Source organism: Aulonocara stuartgranti (assembly GCF_965226115.1).
Source record: "Aulonocara stuartgranti genome assembly, chromosome: 14".
Lineage (NCBI taxonomy): Eukaryota > Metazoa > Chordata > Actinopteri > Cichliformes > Cichlidae > Aulonocara > Aulonocara stuartgranti.
The window spans coordinates 37,777,346-37,790,418 of record NC_138950.1 but is presented as its reverse complement, the minus strand read 5'-3'; the positions used below and the strand labels follow the sequence as shown (position 1 = coordinate 37,790,418).

Genomic DNA, 13,073 nt, shown 5'->3' with positions numbered 1-13,073 from the left:
TAGAAGCAAATGGCATCCGATATGACCTCCATTTTATAGAACAGGAATCACAGGAATAAAAACTCCAGGAGGTGAGGCGGTAAACAGCTGCAACATTCACTTGTGTACACGCACAAATGTTTGAGCTGCACGTATCCTTTGACACACATGTGCATTTGAAGATGCATCCAAAACTGACGATAGAAATAAAATAGAATGAAATGCATAAATACTGAAATTTCATTGTACTGTTGCTCCGTTTAAAATTAAGGTCTGAGAACTTCATCAGCCAATATAATTTAAAAACAAATAGATTGTCTGTTGGTGTTTCCACATCACACATCTAGGCCTTTAAACTGGAGCTTTACAGTATGGGTTATGAAAGTTGCTAAAATACGGTTTTTCCTTTTACTGTGTTACTCTCTTCTGGTGGTCATGAAGATGTGATAAACGCCAGCAAATAAACCATCTGCTTCCCTCACAATCTGTCAATTGGAAGAATCCCTCCTTATCCATCACAGTGGTGCTATACTCTCACTGGGAACCATCGAGCAGCTGTACGCCTCATCTGTGCACTTGCTGCTGGTATAGGCAGCATGGCGGGATACCTGCACATACAACCCACCAGATGTTTATGACTCCACGTTGTGTGTGTGTGCTTGACCATATGTGTGATTTCTGCTTTTGATTTGATGTGTCATTGTGTGTGTATCTCTTTAAATGTGTAAATATGTGTGTGGATGGTGTGTGTTTCTGGACGATGCCAGACGCCCCTCCACATCTCCTGCCATCTGGGTAATTGATCGTTTGCTATCATAAAAAGAATAAAGGGAAAGGGAATGTATCATAATAGGCCTTTTCTTAAACGCCCTGTTTTTTTTATTTTATTTATTTTTTGTTTCCAAGTCTGTTTTATTTGTTTGGGGAGCTGCCAGTTGACATGGTTATGAAAAGGGTATGATGAGCCGAGATTATGCATCATTTTGTAAAGCTTGAGGGTGATCAATGACCTGAGGCTTTTCGTTGTTTAGTGTAATGTAGTTCAAGAACTCTGTTTGAACACAGTACAGAGTTTGACGAGTCTGTTTTACTGTTTTGTATTTAAACCTGTCAGTTTTCCGGTGTCTAAATTTTAATTCAGACAAAAAAGAAGACACATTTTTTGTGTTCAATTACAAATTGTGGCATTATTTAATAATACTGCATACTATTTTATATACTAAATACATACATTATTTTTGTTTACACACACACGCACACATGTATATGTATACTATTTTAAGCTATTTAATAGTTATTTTATTGTTCAGAGATATTTAACAACTCAGCATCACTTTATTTGGCATTATTTAATGTTTATTACATATGACATGTGGATTCTATTTATTTGTGTTTCAGTGGTCAACAAATGATGCAACATGGGAAAATTGAAATGACCAAAATGTTGCTTTTTCAAAATGAGCTCCATAAATTCTGTGTTACTTTTATTTGGTTATTTGGTATCATTTTCATTATTACAGTGCATGAGCAATAGGGCAGTGTTGAAACTGACAGGCAGGAGGGGTGAAAAAGAAAGAGAAAGAAAGAAAAGGTGAAAGGATCACAAACAGAAAAGCACAGTGGATCTCTGACTGCTGCATCTGCAAGAAAACAAACAAACAACCTATAAGAAAAAAACAGAAAACAAAACCGTGTGTGTGTGTGTGTGTGTGTGTGTGTATGTGTGTGTGTGTGCTGGACAGCAGTGCTCATCTGCAACTCCCCCCAAGACCCTCAATTTCTAATGTGAAGATAAAATTGAGGGGCAGAGAGTGAAGGAGTGAAAGGGGCCACTTCAGCAGCCCCACCCACCAGCCTCTGGGTGACACCTGTCCCCCCAAGGCCCTGTTTGTTTTCTTTTGCTGTGTTGGCTAAAAATTTCTAAACTTTACATTTAAATTTAGGCTTAACTCTAGATTAACATAAAAAAAACACTGATTTTGATTTCGTTTTCTTACAATTTGTAAGTAAAAATGTCAACTGTTTACTTACTTACTTACCACTTGTGTGGTTTAGTAAAAATGCAAATACATTAATACTCACTTGTATCATGTTCATAAATGATTAAACTTCTAATTAAAACTCCACTAGGTTTATGACTGTTGATGGGAGACAATTGGCTCAGCATTATTGTCAAAAATAGAAGCAACACAGGGACCAATTTTGTTGGCTGACTGGCCGGGCTGCACCCCGGTTTGTGTGGCTGTCCTGAGTGGGTGTTTTCCGTCATAGCTGAGAAGACTACTAGTTGAGCATTTAGGGTAAAATAGCGTGCTGATTGCAGTTTGTGTATCAGATATCTCAGAAAGTGAAGTTAAAATAAAAAGCTCTGAATATTTGAAAGTCTTTGGTTGGTTTCTTTATAAAGGCTGTTTTTCTGAACAGTTAGGATTCTGGATTTTTCCTGTGCTGTCTGTCCTGGTCCCTGGTCATTTGTCCCAGTATTTCTTGTCTTCTAGTGTTTGTTTCCATATTCCATGCTGATTCCTGTTTTTGTTTTTTTTGTTTTGTTTTAATGTTTAGAATAATTTCATGTCTTATTCCTAGCATTTCTAGAGGGTTTTTTTTTTATGTTTCATGGGTTAAACTTTGTATTTAACTGTATTTCCACCTGTCCCTTGTCTTGTGTGCCTTGTGGTTAGTTAAGTTCTACCACTCTTTGTGCCCCCTTCCTACAGTGTCACCTCCCTTGTATTTAGTCTATTTATGTGTATGCTGCCGTTCCATTTAGTTATTTCTGTTCCTGTTCCTTTTGTCTCTTCCCTATGTTGCATTTCGTTGCGTCACCTTGTGAAGTGTCTGCATTTTTACTCTGTTGTTAGTTTTAAGCCAGCACACTTTTCATCTCGGTCTTTGTAACCTGCTGCTTCCTGTTTTAGTTTGGTGAGCTTTTGTCCTTTCTGTGTTTTATGGAGTTGTGGGTCCTTGTCTCATTAGTTACTATTCAGTTCAGCGGTGTTCCCACGTGTCTCCACTTCCACTAATCACCTACCTGTGTCTCCAAAAGTTGATTCTGTTCATCTGGACGTAGCGTTTTGTGGGAGAGTCATTATGCAAATGTACTGTTTGTAAGATTTGGGGAAACCTGCAGTCAGCTGAGACTGAAGAAGTCACTCGGATGAGTGACGAAACGTTTCTCCCACAAAACGCTACGTCCAGATGAACAGAATCAGCTGAGAATGCATCAAGACACCTACCAGTGTATTTGTCTCAGTCTCCCTTTGTCCTTTGTCACAGCATCTGCTCACTTCCCCTGTGTTTCTTGTTTCAATGTTAGTATTTTGATTTTCAGTAGCTGTGTTTTAATTTCTTTCCATACTTGTGCTTCACCTATATATTTTGCTCTTCAGCCTAAATAAACCGCTCCCCTTTTGTTTTTCACAATCCTGTCCTTTGTGTCCTCATTTTTGATTTCACTCACCTCTCCACTGCATGACAGTATGGTGTGACCACAGCACAACAGCCCTCTCCAGGTCCTTTTCTACAAGTGGCCACGGAAGAAACATAGCACTCGCCAACCTCTATGCCACAGCCCAGCTCTCCAGTCACCTTTCCTGGTAGTAAGACTGATTCTCCATCGAATGTTTTCCTTGAGCCTGCTAAACCTGTTCCTAGGAACTGCTGCAAGCTGATGATTCTGTTACAACGTTTTATAATTAGTTTCATAATTTTAAGAACCATAAGAAAATTATGAGACTGTTTTTTGTAACTGTAGACCCCCGATATGATGTTGGTCCTAATATCAGTGAGTTATTTAGTGTAAGTGACAATTTCTCTGTTCTCAAGTTTCTGGAAGAAAAACTGTATTCAGGGTGCCTCACAATAATAATGTCTCTGAAGCAGTTCATCCTAAAACTACACCCTCTGTTCAAAAGCCAGCCAACACAACTATTCTGAGCCTCCTGTCAGTGACTGTGGTGTTTCTGTGCCAAACAACCCAATTTCTATGCACTGTGATGTTAGACTGGCCAGGTTTGTGTTTGATAACTGTGTATCTGTCCCAGCCTGTGAGAAAATTAAGGACAATTTCTTTACAGTTGATAAATTTCCTCATGATAGGAGTCAGTTTTGTGTTTCAGAGCTGGTGATGAATACTAAAAGGCTAATGTGTAATCCAGCTAGCGTTAAAATTTTGTCACCTGTTTCCGTCATGCCTGAGGGATTTTTTTTTTTGATGCATTCAAAATGTAGACTAGGTTTCAAAGTTTAGTGCATTTATTTAAACTGACAGCTTTGGAAATGAATAACAAGTGGAACACCAAGTTGTCAGTGGTTGGCTCCAAGCAATCTGATCCACAACTTTCTAGTCTCCGCCCCTCTCTGAGCCTGGTTCTGCTGGAGGTTTCTTCCTGTTAAAAGGGAGTTTTTCCTTCCCACTGTCGCCAAAGTGCTTGCTCATAGGGGGTCATATGATTGTTGGGTTTTTCTCTGTATCTATGAAGCGCCTTGAGTTGACTTTTGTTGTGATTTGGCGCTATATAAATAAAATTGACTTGAATTGAAAAGGCACCGCTTAAACAGATCCCTAAATCTCATTCTCACTAAGTCGCTAACTCTTAGGTTTACTCACACCCCAGGTCCAGATATCCTATGCAAGAAGGGAGCAGATGGTAAGTTTTGGTTTCTCTTAGAACAAGCAGATAGAGCACTGGGGAGAGCAGGTTTAATTTGAGAGACGTGAAACATGTTGTGGATCTCCATGATGCAATGTAGCTTTAACCAGACAGAGACAGGATTTATAAGAAAGACTAATATAAGGATTTCAAAGGGACTAATATAACTGGAGTTAAGTTTTTTTTGGATTCTGACCTGAGTGAGCAACCCGTTCTCACTCCCAAAGCGTAACATTTTACGCTAGGTGACAAATCGTCACCATATTACGTTTTCGGCTACCCACCACGTTCCTAAATGACGACCTCGGAAAAAGAGGAAATATGAGAACCGTCTGGACTGAACCTACACATGTTCGCTCTTTTTCTTCAAATCGCTTAGAAACACGCTATTTAACATCATTAAAGTCCTGGTTAAGGTCAGGAATAAGGTTATGGTCAGGGCTAGGGATAAGGTTAGGTTTAGGGCTGGAATACAGGGCTGGAACGTCTACTACCGCGGGAGCGTCATTGCACTGGATTCCAGCCATAACCCGCCGCGTACCATAAGAACGCCGAAGGTCTCCTTTCGCGTTCCTCAGGAACGCCGCGGGACGTGACAAAACGTCGACATGTTACGCCTCGGGAGTGAGAACGCTCTGGAGTGAGATATATTTCATGGTGAGCCAAATGTTTTGGAAGTGTTTTAGGAAAGAGAGGTGGCTGATACCCAAGAGATGCCTTGAAGTTGACGTCATGGATGTGTCGGCATACTCAATCCGGGTAAGTTGTTGACTCCATGTAGATTCCATGTAGATTAGAGGGCATGACACACTGAAGGACAGCCACCAATTCCTGATTTGCCCTCTCAGCTGGGCCATTGGTGTGTGGTGGAAACCTGTACCCCGAGGATCGAACTAAAGTCCTTCCAGACCAGTGATGGAAATTGTGGCCACAGGCTTGATTCAATGTCAGATGGAACGGCTGTTCCGCTACCTCCAGCACCATAGGCAAATTTTAGTTCCCTGCCCCCAATGTCAAATGCTCTCTGGTAGAGAGAGATGAACCAGACTGACCAAACTGTGCCTATAACTTAAGGCTCCAATATGAATCCTGGAATGCCAAAGTGTACAACATTAACAACAGGACTCTAAGAGTCTTCATCAGGAGTTAGATTGGGATGTGGCAAACAACACTAGAGGCCAACTTCAAGCCAATAGCACAAGTTGCCATCAAGTACAGGATTTACCTAGGAGATGCTCCGTCTCCATTTCTGCAAGGAAAAACCTGTCATGTAACGATGTGTGAGGCAATGCAGGATAGGATAACCTGGGTGAAAAACGTTTCTCAGTCATCCAGGTCATCGTAGTCTAAGGAGCTTGGAAAGAAAAGCGTCTGGACTTCTTTAAGTTTCTTGAAGATGTTTCACCTCTCATCCAAGAAGTTTCTTCAGTTCTAAGAGCAATTGGTGGAGCGTCCCAGATTTCTAAGTTCTATTGGGAGTGTCTCTAAGAGGGTCCTGAATCCCCTAGTTTTTTCTCTATCTAATCACATGAGCCACACAGTGAACATAGATGGCTCCTTTCACTCCTCTTTCAGACCAACTAGACAATCAGAAGGACAAACTGAACAATATTGTCATCCCTTACGCAGCAGATTTGTCAGAGAAACTCAGGAGAGCCTTCTCTAAGCATGATATCCCAGTGTACTTCAGACTCAGCCATACACTCAGAGAAAAACAGCTTCATCCCAAAGACAAAACTCCCAAACACAAACTTAACAACATAGTATATGCTGTGCAGTGCAGCAAAGAGTGCTCAGACCTCTACATTGGAGAAACCAAACAGCCACTTCATAAATGCGTGGAACCACATAGAAGAGCCACCTCGATGGACCAGACTTTAGACATCAGCATCTAAAGGACAAATGTCACTCTTTTGAGGATGCCAATGTCCACATTTTGGACAGAGAAGGCAGATGGTTTGAAAGAAGTCCAGACTCTTTTCTTCCCAAACTCCTTAGACCTGGGTGTAAAACCCAAGACCACATGTACCGCAGATAGAACACATGGCTGACATCCAGAAATCCCACCATTGGCTGGACAGAGTTGAGCTGAAAGATAGCACAGAGGCACTAATCATGGCAGCACAGGAATAAGCCCAAAACACTGTGCAGAGATGCCCCTGAGACAATCCAGCACATAACAGCAGGGAGCAAGAGGCTCCCAGGCAGGCCATACATGGTGGTATGTTGTATATTGTCAGCCTGTTCTCACTCCTGAGGGTAATATAGTGACGATTTGTCAAGTCCCGAGGCGTTCCTGAGGAACGCAAAAGGTGACCTCACACGTTCTTATGCTATTCGCCGGATCATGGATGAAATCCAATAGAATGATGCTCCTGCGGTAATACACGTTCTAGCCATGTATACCAGCCATAACCTTAACCTTATTCCTAACCTTAACCAGAACTTTAATGATGTTAGATAGTGTTTTCCAAAGTGATTTTAGGAAAACGAATGTATATGATTCATTCCAAACGGTTTTCATGTTTCCCTATTTTTCCGATCTCATAATGTAGGGACGTGTTGGGTGCCTGGAAGTGTAATATACCGACGACTTGTCACCTAGCCTAAAATGTTAAGCTTTGGGAGTGAGAACATGTTGATATTGTACAGTGGGTACAATATACAGGAACATCTGTGCTGGGTATGGCCTGGAAGTCCTGAGGTCAAAATGGGACACACCCCCATCACAAACTGGTGATGGCGAACTAGCCGGACATCCTAGTGGTGGACAAGCAGAGAAAATGGCCGTAGAAATAGCTGGGTTTGACCTTTTCAGTTTCATAGATCTGTTATCCTGTGTCTTTGGTCATTTTAAACTTATTTTATCTATTGTGCACCAATCAATTTGTGGTTTTTACATTTAGTATTTGCGGCACACATATTACTTGATATGTCATTTTTATAATCACTTTACAATCCAGCCACATAAAAGTCAGATCATGGTATTTATAATCTCTGTGTCAGCTGTAAACATCCCAGGCAATCTCATCTTAATGTAAAGTTTTAAGTTAAACAGATTTCTATTTAAGAAAGTGCACACATACAGAGAAAAAGGCACATATAGAATGAGGGACATTTTCTCAACAGCCTGTGATTAGCCAGTTACCAGGCTCTTTAAATGAGTCAGTCTGCTCCTGACAGCCTGCACTCTGCACATGCAGTCATGGCAGAGCAATGCTAAAATTAGTCTATTTCATTCCAAAGTTTCAGGGAGACTTAAGGCAGGGCCAGTCTGTCTGTATGCTCCTGGTTTTGCTGATCTGGCAAAGAACTGAAGTCCACCTCAACTCAGATTATAAAAGGCATAATATAATCCTGTTTGAGACCTACATTCATACTATAGTAAGTAAAATATTAATCTGACTTGAATTGCTCTTTTGTAATATCATTCATTTGAACAGTAAAATATAAATAAAATAAAGCACTAAACATGGCACAGTATGTGCTCTCGATTTATTAATTAATTTAATGCTGAAAATGTTGATCTTGGAAGTACCTGCACTTCTAATTAGTTACATGGTTAAAAATAAGAAAAAAATAGCTTGTAGACAAAAGTAAGAAAACATAAAATATCCCCGGTTTGATATTCACTGTGAGTTAGTCGGCAAGCAAGTTAGCTGACTTTGGCCTCTTAGAGCCTACTTACACTGCTTATATATATATATGTAACAACACCCAGCACGCCCCTGCGGGCGGTTTATCCTTCAAGCTCGGGTCCTCTACCAGAGGCCTGGGAGCTTGAGGGTCCTGCGCAGTATCTTAGCTGTTCCCAGGACTGCGCTCTTCTGGACAGAGATCTCCGATGTTGTTCCCGGGATCTGCTGGAGCCACTCGCCTAGCTTGGGAGTCACCGCACCTAGTGCTCCGATTACCACGGGGACCACCATTACCTTCACCCTCCACATCCTCTCGAGCTCTTCTCTGAGCCCTTGGTATTTCTCCAGCTTCTCGTGTTCCTTCTTCCTGATATTGCTGTCATTCGGAACCGCTACATCGATCACTACGGCCGTCTTCTTCTGTTTGTCTACCACCACTATGTCCGGTTGGTTAGCCACCACCATTTTGTCCGTCTGTATCTGGAAGTCCCACAGGATCTTAGCTCGGTCATTCTCCAACACCCTTGGGGGCATCTCCCATTTTGACCTCGGGACTTCCAGGTTATACTCGGCACAGATGTTCCTGTACACTATGCCGGCCACTTGGTTATGGCGTTCCATGTATGCCTTGCCTGCTAGCATCTTGCACCCTGCTGTTATGTGCTGGATTGTCTCTGGGGCATCTTTACACAGCCTGCACCTGGGGTCTTGCCTGGTGTGATAGACCCCAGCCTCTATGGATCTTGTGCTCAGAGCTTGTTCTTGTGCTGCCATGATTAGTGCCTCTGTGCTGTCTTTCAGTCCAGCTTTGTCCAGCCACTGGTAGGATTTCTGGATATCAGCCACCTCCTCTATCTGCCGGTGGTACATACCGTGCAGGGGCCTGTCCTTCCATGATGGTTCCTCGTCTCCCTCCTCTTTCTTGGGTTTCTGCTGCCTGAGGTATTCACTGAGCACTCGGTCAGTTGGGGCCATCTTCCCAATGTATTCTTGGATGTTCCTTGTCTCATCCTGGACTGTGGTGCTGACACTCACCAGTCCCCGGCCCCCTTCCTTCCGCTTAGCGTACAGCCTCAGGGTGCTGGACTTGGGGTGAAACCCTCCATGCATGGTAAGGAGCTTTCTTGTCTTTATGTCAGTGGCTTCTATCTCCTCCTTTGGCCAGCCTATTACCCCAGCAGGGTACCTGATCACGGGCAGGGCGTACGTGTTGATGGCCCGGATCTTGTTCTTACCATTCAGCTGACTCCTCAGGACTTGCCTGACCCTCTGCAGGTACTTGGTGGTTGCAGCTTTTCTAGCGGCCTCTTCATGGTTCCCATTCGCCTGTGGGATCCCCAGGTACTTGTAACTGTCCTCTATGTCTGCAATGTTGCCTTCTGGTAGTTCAATCCCCTCAGTTCTGACTACCTTCCCTCTCTTTGTTGCCATCCGACTACACTTCTCCAGTCCGAACGACATTCCAATGTCATTGCTGTATAGCCTGGTAGTGTGGATCAGTGAATCGATGTCTCGTTCACTCTTGGCATACAGCTTGATGTCATCCATGTATAGGAGGTGGCTTACAACTGCTCCGTTCCGTAGTCGGTATCCGTAGCCAGTCTTGTTAATGATCTCACTGAGGGGGTTCAGGCCTATGCAGAACAGCAGTGTATATATATATATATATATATATATATATATATATAAAAACACCCAGCACGCCCCTGCGGGCGGTTTATCCTTCAAGCTCGGGTCCTCTACCAGAGGCCTGGGAGCTTGAGGGTCCTGCGCAGTATCTTAGCTGTTCCCAGGACTGCGCTCTTCTGGACAGAGATCTCCGATGTTGTTCCCGGGATCTGCTGGAGCCACTCGCCTAGCTTGGGAGTCACCGCACCTAGTGCTCCGATTACCACGGGGACCACCGTTACCTTCACCCTCCACATCCTCTCGAGCTCTTCTCTGAGCCCTTGGTATTTCTCCAGCTTCTCGTGTTCCTTCTTCCTGATATTGCTGTCATTCGGAACCGCTACATCGATCACTACGGCCGTCTTCTTCTGTTTGTCTACCACCACTATGTCCGGTTGGTTAGCCACCACCATTTTGTCCGTCTGTATCTGGAAGTCCCACAGGATCTTAGCTCGGTCATTCTCCACCACCCTTGGGGGCATCTCCCATTTTGACCTCGGGACTTCCAGGTTATACTCGGCACAGATGTTCCTGTACACTATGCCGGCCACTTGGTTATGGCGTTCCATGTATGCCTTGCCTGCTAGCATCTTGCACCCTGCTGTTATGTGCTGGATTGTCTCTGGGGCATCTTTACACAGCCTGCACCTGGGGTCTCGCCTGGTGTGATAGACCCCAGCCTCTATGGATCTTGTACTCAGAGCTTGTTCTTGTGCTGCCATGATTAGTGCCTCTGTGCTGTCTTTCAGTCCAGCTTTGTCCAGCCACTGGTAGGATTTCTGGATATCAGCCACCTCCTCTATCTGCCGGTGGTACATACCGTGCAGGGGCCTGTCCTTCCATGATGGTTCCTTGTCTCCCTCCTCTTTCTTGGGTTTCTGCTGCCTGAGGTATTCACTGAGCACTCGGTCAGTTGGGGCCATCTTCCCATATATATATATATATGTATATATATATATATATATATATATATATATATATATATATATAGATATATATATATATATATATATAAATATATATATAGATATATATGTGTGTATAAACATCTTCATGTTCATGTTCATGTAATATAGCAGTTCTGTCTTTCAGTCTTCATAAAAAAGGAAAAAAGAAAGACTGAGCTGCTCGAACACACTTCATGATAGCCTATCGCTGGAACATTTGCATTTATGCAGTCATTTCACCAGTACTATTGTCTATTAAATCCAACATTATTCCTGGCAACATCTTTTCACTCAGCCTTTTTTCTTCTTCTCCTTCTTTCTCCCCCTACTCACAAGCTCCTCACCCTCCTCTCTTGTTCTCAGATGGCTTTCTCCACCTCTCTCCCTGTGCATTATGTAGATAACCCAGGACACCATATATCCCCAGCAGGTCAAATGGAGGTCGCAATCACACACTGTGACAGTGGGAGCCAATCCCAGTCCATCATGGAGGAGGGGAGGGGACTGTGGTTCTCTCACTAAATATGTGTGTATGGTTTGTGCGCATGTGTGTGTGCATGCGTGCTTGCTTGTATGTGTGTTTGTAAGTTTCTGCAGCAGGGATTTAGTAGAGGTGTCGGTAGTGAGCCTGTAAAACAATAAGTCTGGTGGGGGAGTTAGATGTAAAGTTTAAGAAGAAGAGGAAAGGATGTGAAACTTTCATTGCTGAGGTGAGCTTGAGGAGTGATGAGAACATGAAAGTAACATGGAGTAGTAATGAAGAGGGGGTGGAGAGGAATTTTTGATTTTTTAATTTACATCATTTAAAAAAAAAATCAGTGTTTGATTCATCATTCACGTGGTTCCTGAGTGAAGATAAAGTCAGACCTAGTTGACAAAACAATCCTAAAAAACACACAAAAAGTAACCACAGAACCTGGAAAACCTGAAAAGATGCACACCAGAATGGAGAATTTCACATCTGATGATGAGGAATTCGCTTTTGAAGCCTTGTTTTGGGGGCTAAATCTGGTCGGTCACCCATTGGATGTCCTCTTATATAAAATTTGGTTGAAAAGTTGTATGTCATCTATTGAGCCTATTCAACATAATTTCATCCATTCCCCAATTCAAATTTACCTACTGAGTGATTTTCTGGTTCCTTAAAGACACTTATATATCATGAATAGGTTCCAATCAAATATCTATGTCAAAAACTGTTTCAAAAATGCAACAACATTTTATTGACACTTTACTTGTTCACATACATATGCAGTTTAAAAGCATCAAAAATAAGAGAACTTATTTTCAGGGGCAACATTTTTGTACAGAGTGATAATGTTGAAAGTCTCTATGAATTGTTACATTTACTATCTGCCGTTGTGACCTAATTATGAGGCATTAATGGAAGTCACAGCTGACTATCTTCAGACCTGCTCAAGTCACACAATACAGGTAAATTGAAACGCTTGTTAAGAAAAGAAGAAACAGTTAATGATCCTGTGAAAACTGAACTGCTCTCAAATTATTTCAACAGATGTAAAAAGAGAAAGAAGAAGAAATAAATATCCACTGAAATTATGTGAAATTTAGAGCTCCTTTCAAATACTACGCCCTACAGAATCATCAGCAGCTATATATAATGGGGCTATGTTAACACTATTTACTGTAAAATAAATAATTAAATAAAAATAAATATTTGCATATTGATATGACACTGTGACCTTTTTTAAAAAAAAAAAAAACATTTATTCCTGATTTGTCCAGCAGAGGACTGCATCACACATTCCCTCACAGAGCTTGCACTGAGCAACATGCATTAAACCAGGATTTTGTTGAAGTGCACACAAGCACACACATACACGTAGGCAGACACACAAACAGGCACACACATGCACACTAAATGACTGATGCCTTGGTGTTGTTTTTCATATGTAGATCTGTGCTAATCCCTGCTCCTCCGCTGCTGTGATCAGGCCCAGACTGAGTGGATATGACAGGTGGGCACAGTGTGTTTACCCACCACGACGTGTGTGTGTGTGTGTGTGTGTGTGTGTGTGTGTGTGTGTGTGTGTGTGTGTGTGTGTGTGTGTGTGTGAGAGAGAGAGATTATAGGCAAGGGGGTGGGGTTAATACTGAGCTGATAACATAGGTATCACTGAACCCTGACTCCTAAAGAAATCTGTTCATCTGTTCATATACTAAAATGC

General features: G+C 42.4%; 1 long non-coding RNA gene across 1 annotated transcript; it reads left to right on the top strand.

Moving 5' to 3' along the window:
• Positions 1-3,363: 3,363 nt before the first annotated feature.
• LOC309687301 lies at positions 3,364-11,293 on the top strand. The gene is made up of 3 exons (XR_014270712.1): positions 3,364-3,575; positions 4,596-4,628; positions 11,221-11,293. It is a non-coding gene; the product is annotated as an uncharacterized lncRNA (long non-coding RNA).
• The last annotated feature ends 1,780 nt before the right edge of the window (positions 11,294-13,073 follow it).